This window comes from Drosophila montana, unplaced genomic scaffold (assembly GCF_035044405.1).
Source record: "Drosophila montana isolate Dmon_TW-CO22-7 unplaced genomic scaffold, ASM3504440v1 contig_3733_1, whole genome shotgun sequence".
NCBI lineage: Eukaryota > Metazoa > Arthropoda > Insecta > Diptera > Drosophilidae > Drosophila > Drosophila montana.
Window position 1 is genome coordinate 695,927 of NW_026998620.1, and position 16,346 is coordinate 712,272.

At 41.3% G+C, this 16,346-nt stretch overlaps 1 long non-coding RNA gene across 1 annotated transcript in view; it reads right to left on the bottom strand.

Annotated features, from left to right (window-relative positions):
- LOC135436399 (uncharacterized) overlaps nt 1-16,346 on the bottom strand; it is an 86,009-nt gene that overhangs the window by 19,808 nt on the left and 49,855 nt on the right. The window contains exon 2 of the long non-coding RNA XR_010437513.1: nt 14,001-14,023. This is a non-coding gene — a long non-coding RNA (uncharacterized LOC135436399). The remainder of the gene's footprint in view (nt 1-14,000; nt 14,024-16,346) is intronic.

A 16,346-nucleotide genomic window follows, 5' to 3' on the forward strand; every position in this document is an offset into this window, starting at 1 on the left:
AACATGGCGTATAATTAATAAATTTGTACACGCGCACAATATGCCCATTATTTAAGTTGTTTTTGTTTGCCGGGCGTTAATTGCACAAATACGTTTCTGAGCAGTCCATTTTGGAATTACTTAAACCACAATGCTTGCCCCCGGGCTCCCCTCCAGCCCTTCATCCATCCCTCCATTCAGCCCTCCTTTCCTCGACGACACCCAAGTCGCGGCGCGCGTCAAAAGCGGAAATTTGTTTATAATCGTTGTTAGCGTGTGGTGCGCTTCTGCAGCTATAGCTATATTTATAACTGAAGGCCCTATCAATACTCTAACAGACCCAACAAAAAGAAAGAAATTAGAGTGCTCTAGTAGGGCGTGCCCGACTGGCAGATACCCTCAAAAGAGCGTGTCGAGCTGTTGTTGAACAGATTCCATAAAAACTTTCTTCTATGCGCACAAACTCACAGACACACACACATATATAGCCACACGCACGCCGTCAGCTCTGGTCCTGCTTCTTCTTTCCTTTAACTCATATCATGCTTGAGAAATGCAACCTTGCCTAACTTTGGTTATTATTTTCCGATCTCTCTGAAATTTTCAGGGCTTAAATATATCGAGCTAAAGCGAGCACATACCAAAGCCCAAGCGTCTACCTTTAGTAATACATTTTTTTTCAATTTCGAAGGAATATACAGAAAGTGAAATATTACTAAACTGTGTATATTATACTTGCACCTACATGCAAAGTTTCATGTGTATAGCTCTTATAATTCTCGAGTTATGCTTAAAGAACCTTGACTCAAAATCGATATTTATCGATATAATGAAAAACACACGTCTAGGTTGCCTCAGACGGTTTCTGCTGCCTGTTACAAACAATTTAATCAAACCAACATACCCCTGATAAACATTTTCAATGGGTTGAGGGTATGAAAACGGAACACAAGCCCAAAATTTGAGGCTGAACTAAATTGATACATTACCCCGCATCTCGCCTGGGCCGTGCGATATTTCAATTTGTGGGCTCAGCTCTTGCTTCTGGGTGTTCCCTATTCCCTATATATGTATATATATCTTTCCATTGGCCATATGACATGGCCACTTTCCTTGGCCCATTGTCTGTCTATGTTTTTTTTCACTAATTTTCGTCTTGCCTTTCTTTAATAAATTTTTTATTGTTTGTTTGATGGCAGCAACAAAAGCCTCAAGTCAAGACTCGAAAATGTATTTGATGGCCGCCGAGCACGCGGCTCTGGCCCTCTAAAATGTATCTATTAGCGAGCGCCCTTTCCCAGAGAGGGAGAGGGAGAGAGAGGGAGAGGGAGAGGGTGGGGGCATCTATTGTTTTGATAAAGGATTTTCGGGTCATCTAATTGCCGCTGCCTGATGGTATTTTATTTTATTTTATTTTTGAGGTAATTTACCGCCTGAAAACCGCAACGAAAATGCACAACATATGAGCGTCATTAGAAAATTGTTTTGCCAAATGGTTTTTAAATTGTTTTTGTTTACACTCGTCTCAGCCGGCAACCGTTTCTAAACGCTTTCTACGATTCGCCTGGCCAACTGGCGCAAGTCGAAATAATCTCTCTCTCTCTCTGTCTGTCTCTTGGCCTGCGGTTTGCACCGAACGTTTAGCGATTTCAGGCCAAAAGTCTCCGGCAACTGTTGTTGGCTTTTGGCTCGATCATCGTGTCATTGATTGGCATTAATTAGTGTTTGTGCCGCATTTCGGATTGACGGCAATTAAATCAACTGGTACCAGTTGAAGGATCCGCTAATTGAAGACGATGCTTAACTTATTCGCACAGCTTTAAACAAAAACTGTTCGCCGTTAGATGCTAAACAATATTTTCGGGAACCTGGTTAAAGCCTATGTGTGAAATACCGCGCAACTAAATTTAGTAGCCATATATTCCAATGGCTGATTGACGCACTGATTGATTGACTGATGATATACGCAACGGCCGAATTGTAGGAACTGGAACCTTTCACAAGCGTGAATAAATTATGGAAGTATTTTATTAAAGTTTACTATATCTTTTATTGTTTTAAAGCCGTCATTATTGATTGATTGCCTGATTGATTGACTGATGATGAATTGTAGAAACTGTGAGGCGGCTGACGAAATCTACTTTTACAAATGTGGATAATTTATTGAAATATTTTAGTAAAGTTGTATGTATATACATATATACTTTTTTGCCTCAAAAATAGCCCGACATTCCGCTCTATAGAGTTTTTACTGTACATACATGTATAGTTTTTATATGGTTATAAAAATGAACAAGGCAACAGCTGAGTTGATCTAACTCATCGAAAGGCTTTCAAGAAGTCATTAAAGCCGTCATTAAGCTCTTATATTGTCCATATCTATATCTGATTGACGGACTGATTGATTGACTGACGATGAACGCGACGCCCGAATGGAAAGGAACTGTGAAGCGACAATTCAGGGCTTACGAAATCTCCTTTTGCAAACGTGAATAATTTATGGATATATTTTATTTGAGTTTTATATATACATATTTTTTTTAAGCGGACAGTCCGCTCTATAGAGTTTTTACTGTACATACAGATATAGTTTTTACATGGTAATAAAAATGAACAAAGCAACGGCTGAGTTGATCTTACTCATCAGAAGGCTTTCAAGAACTCGTACGCCTAAATGTTAAAGTCGTCATTATTGATTGATTGACTGGTTGATTGACTGATTGATTGACTGACGATGCACGCGACGCCCGAATTGTAGGACTAGGACAGCGGAAATTCCGGGCTTACGATATGTCCCTTTAAAAGCGTCAATAAATTATGGAAATATTTACTTATACTTTTTTGTTTTTCCTCCAAAAATGACCTAACATTCCGCTCTATAGAGTTTTTACTGTACATACTTATATAGTTTTTACATGGTAATAAAAATGAGCAAAGCAACGTCTGAGCTGATCTTACTCATCACGAAGGCTTTCAAGAACTCGTATACTCGTAATTCAATTAACTGTTAAAGCCGTCATTAAGTTCTTATAATGTACCCAGGTCAGGCAGGCAGGCAGGCAATGGAGGAGAGAGGGGGGAGGGAGGGAGTTGGGGGAGTCACACAGAAGTAAGCAGCCCATCGTCGGCATCATAAAAACTGAACAACAAAGTCACACCTCAAAAGCGGTGCGCGATAAATCAGCCAAAGATCTGACCGATCTGGCTATATGTATGTATATGAATCTGGCTTGCGGGCGGCCAAAATTTAATTACCAAAATTATGACAAAGTTGTTTACGACATTTTGGGAACGTGGGTCCGAGAGAAAATATTTGAGTGGAAATTTATTGATTTTTAAGAGTCTCTCGCTCGCATTTTATGCAGATACTCTCGCCTTTGTGTGGGATTTTGTGCCCAACCATAAACAACATTTGAGAGCTATAATAAAACAACAACAAAAGCGCTAAACTGCTGTCCGTCTGTGGAGGGGGAATGGAGGGGAATGGGGGGGGGTTTAAATATTGGCTACCGTTTGGCGGGGCAAACTGCAGCCGCGAGCGCTGTAATTTTCGTCAGAACTCATGAGCACAAACTAAAAACGGGCCACACGAGTTCATAATTTTGAATTTGAAACTAACGCAAAAATCAGAAACAAAACCCGATTTAATCCTTGGCTGCATTGTTGGAGCGCCCAGTTGCACGCTCGCGCCCAGATTAATTGCCCAGACGCCAGACGGCGAGGACTGGGCCTGGACCATGGGTCTGGACCAGGGTGTGGGTCTGGAGTTGGGTCTGGGGACCTACAGCAGCGCAGCGAGGCATGAGGCAAAGAGCAGCAGCTGCGCAGCGTACGTTGTGTGTAGGAATGCGAGGCTGGAGAATCCAATAAAGCCAAAATTATCAATTTATTTCACGCCTCAAAATCACAGCCAAGAGAGGGAGAGTGAGAGAGAGGGAGAGAGAGGGAGAGGCTGAGCCTGGGCCGGGCAACGGCTTAATTATAGTCGCGCACATTTGATGATGATGCGGCGAATGTATCTGAAAGATACCGAAGCACCAACTAAGGACTAATGGGCACGTAGCGCACATTGATAGTTAGTAGAACATTAAAGTGAGTTGTCATTTCAAATATTAACAAAAGAAAAATGGAAGGATTGCCTTGGAATGAAATACCATTTGGCGATATCTAACAGATGAGCAGAATCTTTCCATATTGTGCACAGGTATATAAAATCGATTATCTTCCGGGAATGGGGGGAACGTATCCAAAAAGTGAAATACTATATATCTGTGTATGCTATACGAGAAGCTAGATAGCAAGTTTGGTATATTTAGCTCGGATAAATTTCGAATTACGCTTAGAACATAGATGATAGATAGATAGATAGATAGATAGATGGATAGATAGATAGGTAGATAGATAGATAGGTAGATGGATAGATAGATAGATAGGTAGATAGATAGATAGATAGATAGATAGATAGATAGATAGATAGATAGGTAGAGAGATAGATAGATAGATAGATAGATAGATAGATAGATAGATAGATAGGTAGATAGATAGATAGGTAGATAGATAGGTAGATAGATAGGTAGAGAGATAGATAGATAAAGAACAGATTCTTACTTATATTACGAAAATAAAAGCAAAGATATCAGCAAAACAATTATTGACTTGGACACATTAAACTGGCTAGATGGACTCAGCTTGTTATCTAAAAGCAAAGTATATTTATTTTATCTCCTGCCTATAGCGAAAACCCTTTTTTAATAAGATCAGGGTATAAGAAGTTGATCATATTAGACCCATTAGTTCCCATGGAGTTATATGATATAATATCCGATTATTATAATATATTGCTCCGTAATTGTTCAAAGTTTAATTAGTAATTAATAAATAATAAATAATTTTTATAAAATACTCTGTTTTCAAATAATAGTTTCAGCTGATTTGATGATATCAGTCTAGCTATAAGTCTATCTATCTTTAAGTCTATCTATCTATAAGTTTATCAATAAATTGTATCTTTAAGACCTGAGCGAGGCGGGCAGACATGGCTTGCCGATTTTTGGTATAGTTTTTAATCAACATATTGTATCTTTAAAAACTGAAAGATTTGGCTGATTTGTCAGTTGATGCTGAACAAGAATATATAAATACTTGATGTGTTGGGAATTCTCGCCTTGCTTGGAACGCATCTCTCGTCTAAGAATAATTGTGTATCTGTAAACAAAGGATTTTCTCTTTTCTCCGCTCGATTGTAAGCCAATATTTGTTTGCATTGCATCAATGAATTATATATATACTCTTGCCGAATCTCTCCTGCTTGCGTAATTTTCACTTTGTGCGTGCCGCAGCGCAAACAATGCGCCCGTGGAAGGCGTTAAGAGGGTGTTATCCTTTAGCGCCTTTTGCGCTCTGTGAGGAACCCAGAAAGCGGCAGACCCTAATTGCAGCCAGCACAGCTAACCGAGCCCATGCCGAGCCGCCGCACAAAGCGAAATTTACAATGGCCAAGAGTAGAGGCAGAGGCAGCAGCAGCATAAAGGCCAGATCTGGCCCTCTAGGCCCATTGTTGGGCATTGCCAATTCCAGCGGGGGTTTTTTTTTTTTAGTTGTTGCTTTGTGGTCAAATCGAGCGACCACCGCCTGCTGTCCATAATGAATGAATTCCATTAAAGATTTATGCCAGTTTGATGATGCCGCGCAACAGGATCAGCAGCAGCAGCCGGAGGAGGGGCAGGAGAAGGCGGCAACTACGTTTGACTTGATTGAAGGTTGATTTGTTGCGTTTAGTCGGCCGATCTGTCGGTTGTTTTGATGAGATTAGCACACGTGTTGAACACGCACAGCACAAGGTGTACGTCTGTGTGTGTGTGTGTGTGTGTGTGTAGGTGTGTGTGTGTGTGGGTGCAGGTTGAACAAGGCAGCGGCTGCTTGAAAGGTTGCTCAATTTTATTTTGACAAATGACATTTCAATTGCAATTGTTCACACAGCATGTGGCCAGCCTCTCCCTCTCCCCCTTCCTCTTCCTCTCCCTCTCACCTGTATTTCTCCCTCTCCCTCACCTGCTCTGATGCATAATTCAAATTGAAACTGCGCAATTCATTTGGGGCAGATCAAACAAATCGTAAAAGGCAAACGGCGCGCGAAAAAACGTGATTGGAGCCACCTCAACTGATATCTCTCTCCCTCTCTCCCTCTCCCTCGCTCTCTCTCTCTCTCTCTCTCTCTCTGTCTGTCTGTCTACCTACAGCAGAGCTGGAGCAAAGTGATTTGATCTTTGCACCAAAGTGGTAATCCGCATCTAATAATGTGAAGCATTCGGCGCACGATCCGCGCCGCTGTGCATGGAGATCGCATTCGAGCCTCTGGCAGAGACCTCCCAGTTGGAGACCTCCCCTCTCGCTCTCTCTCTCGCTTCGCCTGGCCCAAAGTTGATTGGAGTCAACGATGGAGTTATTTGTACGATTGCGAAGGCCGAGGCTGGCTGCCGGTTTGAACCAGCTGCCGGTTCGCCAATTTGCCGATCTGCTGGCGATCTGCTGGCTGGCTGGCTGTCCGACAAACAAATTATATGCGTTGCGCGTAATTGAGAAATATTGAGACATTATAAACGGCGACCCGAAGAGCGCATGAGAGCTGGAGAGAGAGAGAGCGGGGGAGAGAGAGAGAGAGAGTTTCTTTGAGGTGTGTCCACGTTCAATCAGAACGAACCAAACTCTATTCCAATATTCCATTTCTTTTCTAATTACAAATAGTTTCAACTGAAACGTGTGCTCGCTGCTTGCCCCGCCCTCCGCCCCTTCCCCCTCTCACCACAACTGCTGCGTCATTCCGCCTCCATTCGGATTCTCCAGATTTCTCGCCGTGGCCAAACAAAACGAACGTTGATTTTATTTCATAGATAATTCGCTTAAATTATGGCGCAGCGGCGTCGACTTAATGCCCCAAAGCGACCTACAGCAGCGCCTGATTGGATCGCTCCCCGCTCCCCGCTCCCCCCCTACTCCCCCCTACCCCATCAACTCTGGAATCGATATCGATATGGATCGAGCGACGTCAATCATGCCACGATTTGAGCTGCAAGAGACCAAAAGCTGGCCAACAAACAAAATGGCCGCAGCTAACTATAATGCCAAAATAGTGTGCATTTAATATCAACAATACCGAATAGGTCGAGCGTGCTCGACTTGCAGATACCCTAACTAAGTATTAAGAAGTCATTTAAATATTTTCTTGCTGTAAATCGCATTGGAATGTTTTATTCAATCGGAAAGGCGGCCTTTCAGACTGCTTTAATCCAGTTTGTCAGACTAGTGATACCCTGTAATTTTGTATATACTTGAATTAAGCTGGTCAGCTCAAGGAAATTGTTAGATTGATTTTTGTTAATATATAAATAGCTATTTTAGGTAGCTTCCAGCTCTTTTATTCACAGTCTTTGCTATCGACTTTAGGATCACATAATCCCAGCCCTAACTGGTTGCGAATTACAAGTGTTTAGCTATGAATATATTCTTTATATATTTTGTTTACACTAAAGAAGGTAACTAAACTTTCGTGTGTTAAGCTTTCCTTCGACCCTGAACAGAGTATTTTCTCTATATGTTTACTGGTAGATAGCATAGCTCAGTTAACTGTTTATACTTTTACAGGGTATATTTTGCCCTGGGGCAGCAACTGTGTTATTTATACTAAATATAAGGTAACTAAACTTTCTGACCGTGTGTTAAGCTTTACTTAGACTCTGAACAGAGTATTTTCTGTCTATGTAGATAGCATAGCTCAGTTAATCGCATACAGTTTATGCCTTTATACGTTTACAGGGTATATTTTGCCCAGGGGCATTAACTGGACTCTTTATACTGAAGAAGGTAAATAAACTTTCTCACTTTAAGAGTATTTTCTTGCCTTTTATATATGCATACTTAAAGTTAACATAGCCATATTTAGTTTACGCATTTATACGTTTACAGGGTATAAAAAACAAACAAATATGCAGCTCAAGTGTAATGCATTATATTGTTGCGATAAAAATGTTTTAAAATGTGTGAGTGTGTGAGTGTGTGTGTGTGTGTGTGTGAGGGTGTGTGTGTGTTTGCAATTGAAAAGAGCTGTCATGCATATTTTATACTCGTATTGCGGCATTTAGCGGAATTAAAACACGCCTCTCCCCCCGCCCCGACCCGCGCACCGCCCGCCCTGCCCCGGCCAAGGCTGTGGCACAGTCATGTGTAAAGAGCTGCCCCACCCGAGCCACTTGCTGGTGGCAAAGCGAGAGATTGACAAATTGAAACGAATGTGGCCATTCACTTGGAAAAGTTCATTAAATGCCCAAACAGCAGCCACCCCACAGACAGGCAGGCAGGCGGGGTATATCATAAAAAGGCAGCGGCAGGACATGGGCATTATGACAATATGGCAACACCTCAACGGGAACAGGAACAGGACGGGCAGCGCTTGGAATTGAAAATTCCTCATAGTCATCTGAGAGCGCGGGGGGAAACCAAGGCCGAGGAGGAGGGAACCACGGCCCACGGCCCACCCTGCCAGCAGGCAGCCGCAGAAAAAGCGTGACGTATTTCCGTTTCCCATTCGCACCTGCATTCATTATCCTGGAGTACATTTCATGTTGTAGTTGTCAATTGTTGTTGTTTTTTGTTATGCGTAACTAAGTTTTAGCTGTCAGTTTTTATGCTTGCCGCATAATGAAGTCGGACCAGGCGCAGGGCCTGGGGTTGACATTGCCCTGCTTGAGGTGTGCGTGTGTGTGTGCGTGTGTGTGTGTGTGTGGTACAAGTGCGCGTGTCCAATCCGATTTAATGCAGTCAAGTGACTTTATTTTTATTAGCACAACTTAATGAACTTGAAATTTCAAACAACATTTATTACAATCTCCTTTTTGCTCTTTCTCTCTGTGCGGTGAAATTTGAAATTAGAAAGTCAAGTGATTTATGAACGTGCCGTGACTGAAGATTAGCCGTCGTTTGTATATAACCTACAAGTGTAATCCAAATCGGCAAATTGGGACTGCCGGAGAATATAATTATTCAACATTAAGCTAAGAAGAGAGAGAGGGGGGGAGAGAGAGAGAGAGAGAGAGAGAGAGAGAGAGAGAGAGAGAGAGAGCGAGAGAGAGAGAGATAGAGAGAGAGAGAGAAAGAGAGCGAGAGAGAGAGAGAGAGAGAGAGAGGGAAGAGAGAAAAAAAATAGACAGAGAGAGAGACACAGAGAGAGAAAGAGAGACAAGGGAGAGAGAAAAAGAAAAAGAGGAGAGAGAGGAAGAAGAGAGAGAGAGAGAGAGAGGGAGATATAGATAGAAAAAGAGAGAGAGAGATAGAGAGAGAAAGAGAGAGAGAGAGATAGAGAGAGAGAGAGAGAGTGAGAGAGAGAGTGAGAGAGAGAGAGAGAGAGGGAGGAGAGAGAGAGAGAGAGGGAAGAGAGAAAAAAATAGACAGAGAGAGAGAGACACAGAGAGAGAAAGAGAGACAGGGGAGAGAGAAAAAGAAAGAGAGGAGAGAGAGAGATAGAGAGAGAGAGAGGAAGAAGGGATAGAGAGAGGGAGAGGAGAGAGAGAGAAAGAGAGAGAGAGGGAGGAGAGAGAGAGAAAGAGGGATAGACAGAGAGTAAAAAAGAGAGAGAGAGACATCTCTACATCCATGCACCAATTTAGGATTCGAACCAGTAACTTTTCTTTTTCAGTTGCCTAAATGACTGGAGCACTGCAGTATACCAAGGATAACAGTTAGGGACGTATATTATTACTATTACTTGTGTCTTTTTATGCTAGTCTATCTTTGAAAAAGCACTTAATTTACCACAGCCCAAGATTCGAACCAGTAACCTCCTCTTTAAATGGCCTGAATGACAGGATTATTTAGTCAACTTATCTATTGAGAAGTAGATGAGCAAACTTATTACTATGATAAAAACATTTATTAGTATCGGGCAAACCCGCTTTGAACAATCTACTTTACAGGCTAAGATTCGAACCAGTAACCTTCCTTTTAAGCTGCCCCAATAACCGAACCAATAAGACAACTCATCTAGTAAATCGAATAAATTCAAACATAGGCTCACACTCGATCTATTTTTCAAAGCTTTCAACCATATTTCAACTGTTGCACAACATAGTTGACTGATTAAACCCCCCCCCCCCCCCCCCCCCCGCTGGAACCACCCAAGTGGCTCATTAATGAGCGCAAACGATGCATTTGATGGCAATGCAATCAACAGACAAAATAGCGAGAAAGTTTAATTGCAGCTTTTTAGCTTAAAAGCAAAAGTACGCCGTAATTATATACATGCACAAGCCCAGCCGAGAGCCGGACTAGGGACGCGGACACGGAGACGGACACGGAGAGGTGCCAACCATGACGCATGCGCCTAATTGCGGCAACGCACACGAAAAAAAACAACACGAAAAATTGTTGTAGAAAACGAAAAAAATTGGTTTCCCTTCGGGCTGGCAAAGCTAAAGCAAACTCTAAGCTCTCTTTGATAGATATGCAATAAATTATTCGACTGCAAAGTAAACAACAATTTTGGCTGCTTCTCGACTTATTTATTTTTATTTATTATTTATTTTAATATATTTTTATTTTTGTTTATTTAAATATGGTCGACAAAAACGAGAGTCTGACTAATTATTCAATTAGAAAAATTATATGATAAAAGCCTAATGAGAATACACAATTTTCTAATAGCAACGTGGAGTTATTTTATTCCGGCCCCTTTTCACAGCTAATTTTATCAGATTTTATTAGATCCTATAGCTAAGAGGGAATATGTTAGTAGAGAAAATATTGTTCTTAAGTAAAAATTAAAAATAATCTTAATTTACTATATTATTTAAGAAAATACAATAAATAGGAAAACAGAAAAAAATATGTTAATAATAAAGTAAAGAAATTTATACTCGATATATAGACAGTTAAGAAGGTAGGATAAACAGATTGGGATGGGAAATCATGGCAAAATTTATAGCCTGTTTAGCAAGCTATAAAAAATGTTGTATACTAATATCAAAGACAATAAAAATAGTTTTTATATTGCCTTTATATGTCAAAGTAGGGCTCTTAATTTCAGTATTTATTTAAAATATGTTAAAACACGAAAAAGGTTCATTAAATGAGAACTCATCTTTCGACAAAAAGTTCCTGATAGCTGACATTAGTTTGATCTATTTGAACCGACTCTGACCTATCTACTGACCCCTAATTTAATAAACACATAACTACAGCCAGACTAGCTGATATTCCATGCGTTACATATTTGGCCACAAGCAGAATATGCCCTCTGCAAGAGTATGAGACAACGTCAAAAGAAGCGGGCGAGCGGGTCGCGGCCATTGTTGCTGTTTACGTGACTTATTTATATGGCCCGCATTGTTGTCGTCGCCGTCGTCGTCGTTGTTGCAACTTGCAAGTTAAGCAAATCGCATTCTCATTACTTACGCGGCGTCCAGAACCTATGGAGAGGGCCAGGCATTACCCGAGCCGAAGCTCCATTAACGTCAGACTCGCGTTAAAAATCGATAGATAGATTGAGCCAACTACTGCTGGGAGCTGGACTGGGAGCGGGAGCGGGACCGGGAGCGGGGATGGGGACGGGAACCAGGCAAGGAGAGGCGACGTGTCGTGGTCGCCAACGAAGAGGCGAGGCGAACTCTGGCTTTGCGTCTCGTTGCGGCGGCAGAGATCAAAGCCCGCGAAAAGCCACCATCATCTTCTTAAAGGTGGTAATTATGTCTCGTCTCTGGTCAGAACGTTCTGACTGGGCTTTTACCTCTGCTGCTGCTCGGGTCTCTCAGCCAAGTTCTTGTTGTTGTTAAGGATGTGTCGCTGATCGAGGCGATCGCTGATCGAGCTGATCGTGGTTCCTGGCGCAGTGAAAGCTTCACAGTCAAATTTGTACGCACTTGTGGCCCGCAAAAATGGCCGCCGGCTGCATAAAACTCTTTGGAGCTCCTCAACCGAACCCGAAATTTAATTTAAGTAGCCTTATAGCAAGATCCGCTGGCCCCTCATCATAACTCAGCTGTCAGCTGCATGTCACTTCTGTGGCTACCGTTGCCGATCCAAATTGTAGACGCAATTAGTTTGAAATATTATTATCGACACGTACTGCGGCTCGGGCCGGACTCTGTGTGTCTGTCTGGTCTGGTCTGGTGTGACCGCACCACAATTACCCTCAATTGAAGGGAGCTTCATTCGTGTTAAACTCTTTGACCACATCTCGCACTTATGCACCACACCACTTGCCACAGTTTGTTGAGCTGATTTCACTTGCCCCAAGCCAGACTCCGCACTCCGCACTCATTGATATACAACCGAGAGATATACATATATGGAGCACAAGCACACAATTCCGACTTCCCGTACTCGTTGCCTCAATTGAAAAGCTGCTGACAAAAGTTGTCATTGATGATCTTGCCGGGCACCGAGAACTGAGAGACCCGAACCGCTATTTGAAAATCAAATTGCGCCATTAAGTGGTGGCAATTAGTAAGCCCAGACACAGACACAGACAAACTTATAATTTCTACACTCGCAGAAAACAATCAAGAATATTTTAACAAAATATCGAATCAGGGTTGACATTTGAGCGTATTTAAAAGTTTGCAAATTCATGTATTAAGTATTTTTTTGATATTTATCTTATTTCCCTAATATTAACCACAGACAAAGTTAAATATTCTACACTCGCAGAAAAAGTCAAGAATATTTTACCAAAATAAGGGATTAAGTTTGTCTTAATCCGAGTACGAAATTCTTTTCCAAGACTCAAATAGCATCTAAAAACATTTGAAGCTTATTTAAAAGATTGCAAGAGAGAATCTGAAAAACATTTGCAGCTTATTTAAGAAATTGCAAATTTTTGTATAAATTTGCTGCAAACCAGGTTTGAAGCGAACCGAATCAGACCCGAAACCAACATATTTCATTGTAATTTGGTTATAAAACAAGTAGAATAGAATAGAATAGAAGTAGATTGAAAAGTTCTAGATACAACTGAAAGAACCAAAATCTAAGACCTTCAGGTATCGAGTATTTTGTAGGTCTTTCTTTATATTATTTTTCTAATATTAACCTTCGCTGCAAATCAGGTTTGAATCGAACCGATTCAACATATTTTATTTATCATAAGCCAAATACAACTGAATCAAACCAAATCCAAAGCCTGGATTAACGAATCAAGCTTTAAAGCGAAGTATTCGTTCGAACAGCAAACATTTTTGTTTGGCTTGCAGTCAAACCTGAAGTCAAGAATAATTCAGACTTAAATTAAGTTTGATCAAAAACGAAATATACTCGGCAATCAAAGAACATTCCGTTCAGACTAGAATTTTGATAGGCGCATTTCTCGCAGTGTAGTTGCTGTTATAGACATATCGACTCGGCCTGTCAAACGGTAGTGGAACGTTACTTTTTTCAATTATGAATAGAGAATGATTGTTTCGTGCGGTGCCGAATGATGGATGAATGCCCCGAGCCCCAAACATAGACAATGCCAGCTCGAAATGCTTTTTGCCATATAGACTCAAAGCCCGCAGTCATCTGGCCTAATGGGCCCACAATAGACGTACTCGTCTCTCTGTCTGTTGAAGGTGGCGTTAATTAATTTGTGACAGACAAACAGAGAGCGAGAGAGGGAGAGCGAGAGAGCGAGAGGGAGACAGAGCTTATTAATTAGACAATAAACTTCAGTTGGGGCCTCTTCAAAGCTGACATTTGGCTCGTTGGAATATGAATACCCGGTTCGAGCAATAAGAGCTGAAAGCTAAAAGCGCAATTATCAATAATAATAATATGATACTGTAATTTAAGTAAATGTATGGCTCGATTCTACATAACGGAGGGCGCACAAATTACAGGTATACCTATCTGACTCTTACTCCTCCCTCCGCCGCGCTCCCTCGCCCTCGTCTCTATGAAACACATTTCGAAATGCATTCAATTTCAGTTTATTTCATTAATTTATTTTTGAGTGCCGAGGCGCAACGCAATTGGCAAAAAGAAAAATAAATACTCACAGTGATTACTCGCTATAAAGAACCTGAAAGAGAGAAATGTAATATATATCATATTTAATATACATATTATGTTGAAGGTATTAAAGTAATTAATTTTTATTTTCATATGGTTTTTTCTGCTGCCATTCGTTCAAGCGAAGCTCCACTGTGGCCACGTACCAATGTGTGCGTTAGCCGGAATAAAAAATGACGACAACAAAACGGCAACAGAAAATTACACTGAAATTATAGCAACAATTATTTTCAAATTGAATTACATCCAATTACAAATAAAATGAAATGCAGATGGCATGAAGATAGCGACAATGGCGTCGTCCGCAGCCAGGAGGAGCCTCTCCAGCTGCTCTCGTAGGCGGGTGTGGGTGGGTTTTGTGTCGCCTCCGTTGCCCCTGTCCCTGCCCCCGCCCCTGTCCCTGTCTAGAAAGACGGTGGAAAAAAAAACCAATTAGAGACTTGGCCAGCGGCTGTCACAGTCGGGCGGGTGTCAGCTCATAAGTTATTATCCTGCAATTAATTTGGCTAAACATTTAGCTCTGCTGCTTCTTGCCCTCTGCTCTCATGCGCCGACGCGCAGCGCAAGCGCCTGAACGAGCCGTGCTGATTGGCTGCCCCGCTCGTGATGACGTCACGGTTGCAAGAGCCATGCAAGACACGCCTGCAACACGGCTTCGAGCAGAGAGTGGAAAAGAGCGACGCAGAGAACAGTAAAAAGAGAGAGAGGGAGAGCAACAGAGTGCGTTTGCAGGCAATGTGTGCGCTCGCGCTGCAACATGTTCGATGTTCGATGTTCGAGGTTCGTTGTTGCAGTTGTGGGCGAGTTGCATATCAACTAGATACTAAATACTTGTAGACTTGCCTGTTAACTTCAATTCAAGTTTACTTTTTGTTATATGATACTAAATATATACTAAAATTGCAAATATTACCCGGCTTTGCACGTCGCAAATACTTTTCAGCGAATTTAAAGTTAGTTTTCCTTCTATCTTCTGTTTTTGGATAGTTTTTCATATACAATTTTGAAATTTTCGAATTAAAAATTTAAATTTTGTGGATTTTTCGAATAGTTAGAAACATGCTTCTTCGCAAATTAGCTTGAAAAGGATCAGAAAATATTCAGGCTATTTTTATTTAACCGTTTTCCATTATTTTCCCAATCATCGTCAGGAATTTTTTCATGCTCAACTTCAAAAATTGTAACTTTTTGTGTGCATTGATTAGTAAATCATTTCTGTGAGGGTAATCTATTTAAATACTATGTGATTTAAGCTACTTCACTCTACTATAAAAAACTTACTTAACTGGCGACAAAATAAGGTAAACCGCATTCAATTTCTAACTGAACTTCACTTGATTAAGAACTTAACGGGAGCTTGACAGAAACAAATATTAGCCGCATTTTAAAAAGTAATTTAATTGAAGGCATTCAAATGGCATAGAATTTATGTTCCTAAGACTATTGCACCTCTTGATTAATTCAATTTAGATTAAGAGCCAATCATGAGCTTATCTTAAGCTAATTTCTATCTAAAATGCTGCCTACTTGAGTTGAAAAAATAAAAAAATAAAAATTCTACATTCTTTTTTATATGCAGAGGCAGAGAAACGGAGATCCATTTAGATAGAACCAATTGTTGATTTTCAGCTTTGCTTTCTCGCGCTTATCGGAAAATGGTGGAAACCTTTTAGGCCGGCAACTTGTGTGGCAAATTAAAATTCAATTTTTCAAAATGGATCAAATCAAATCGAACAAAAAAATAGATGCGATGCACAAATTGAATGCGAGCGAGTTCACTTAATTCGAATTAGTTTTAATATGCTCAACATTTGTTGTTGTTTCTGTTGTGTGTGTCAGCGCGTGTGTTAATGACGCTTTACAAAATGTAACTGGTCATAGTTCATGCCCGATCCTCGACCCTGATCCTAAGACTGTGAGGCAGCATTGTCTCTGGATGCGTAACAAATGCGCCTGACAAAGGGAATTGGCACAGGTTTGCCAGCAGGTCTAGGAAAAACTCATTAAAAAGCGTGTGATAATCCGCAGCCGAGCACAAAAGGACACATTAGCCACACGTAGTTAGCGCAAGGACCTCAGAACTATCCATCGCATAGCTCAGCGTAGGTGGCTAATGGACTCTCTCTCGCTCGTTGCACTTTAGTTTTGGTCAATGCCTTTCACACCTTCTACTCCTCACAGTCCGACTAAGCGTGAAGAATCGTAAACGAGAGAGAGAGAGCTGCACTCGGGCTCCGGCTGAGCAGATCCTTTTGTGGCCCTACCTTTGATCGGCGCCGACTCACACACAGGTGAGCCGAGTTGCATGCAACTGGCCAATGGCCAATAGCCGC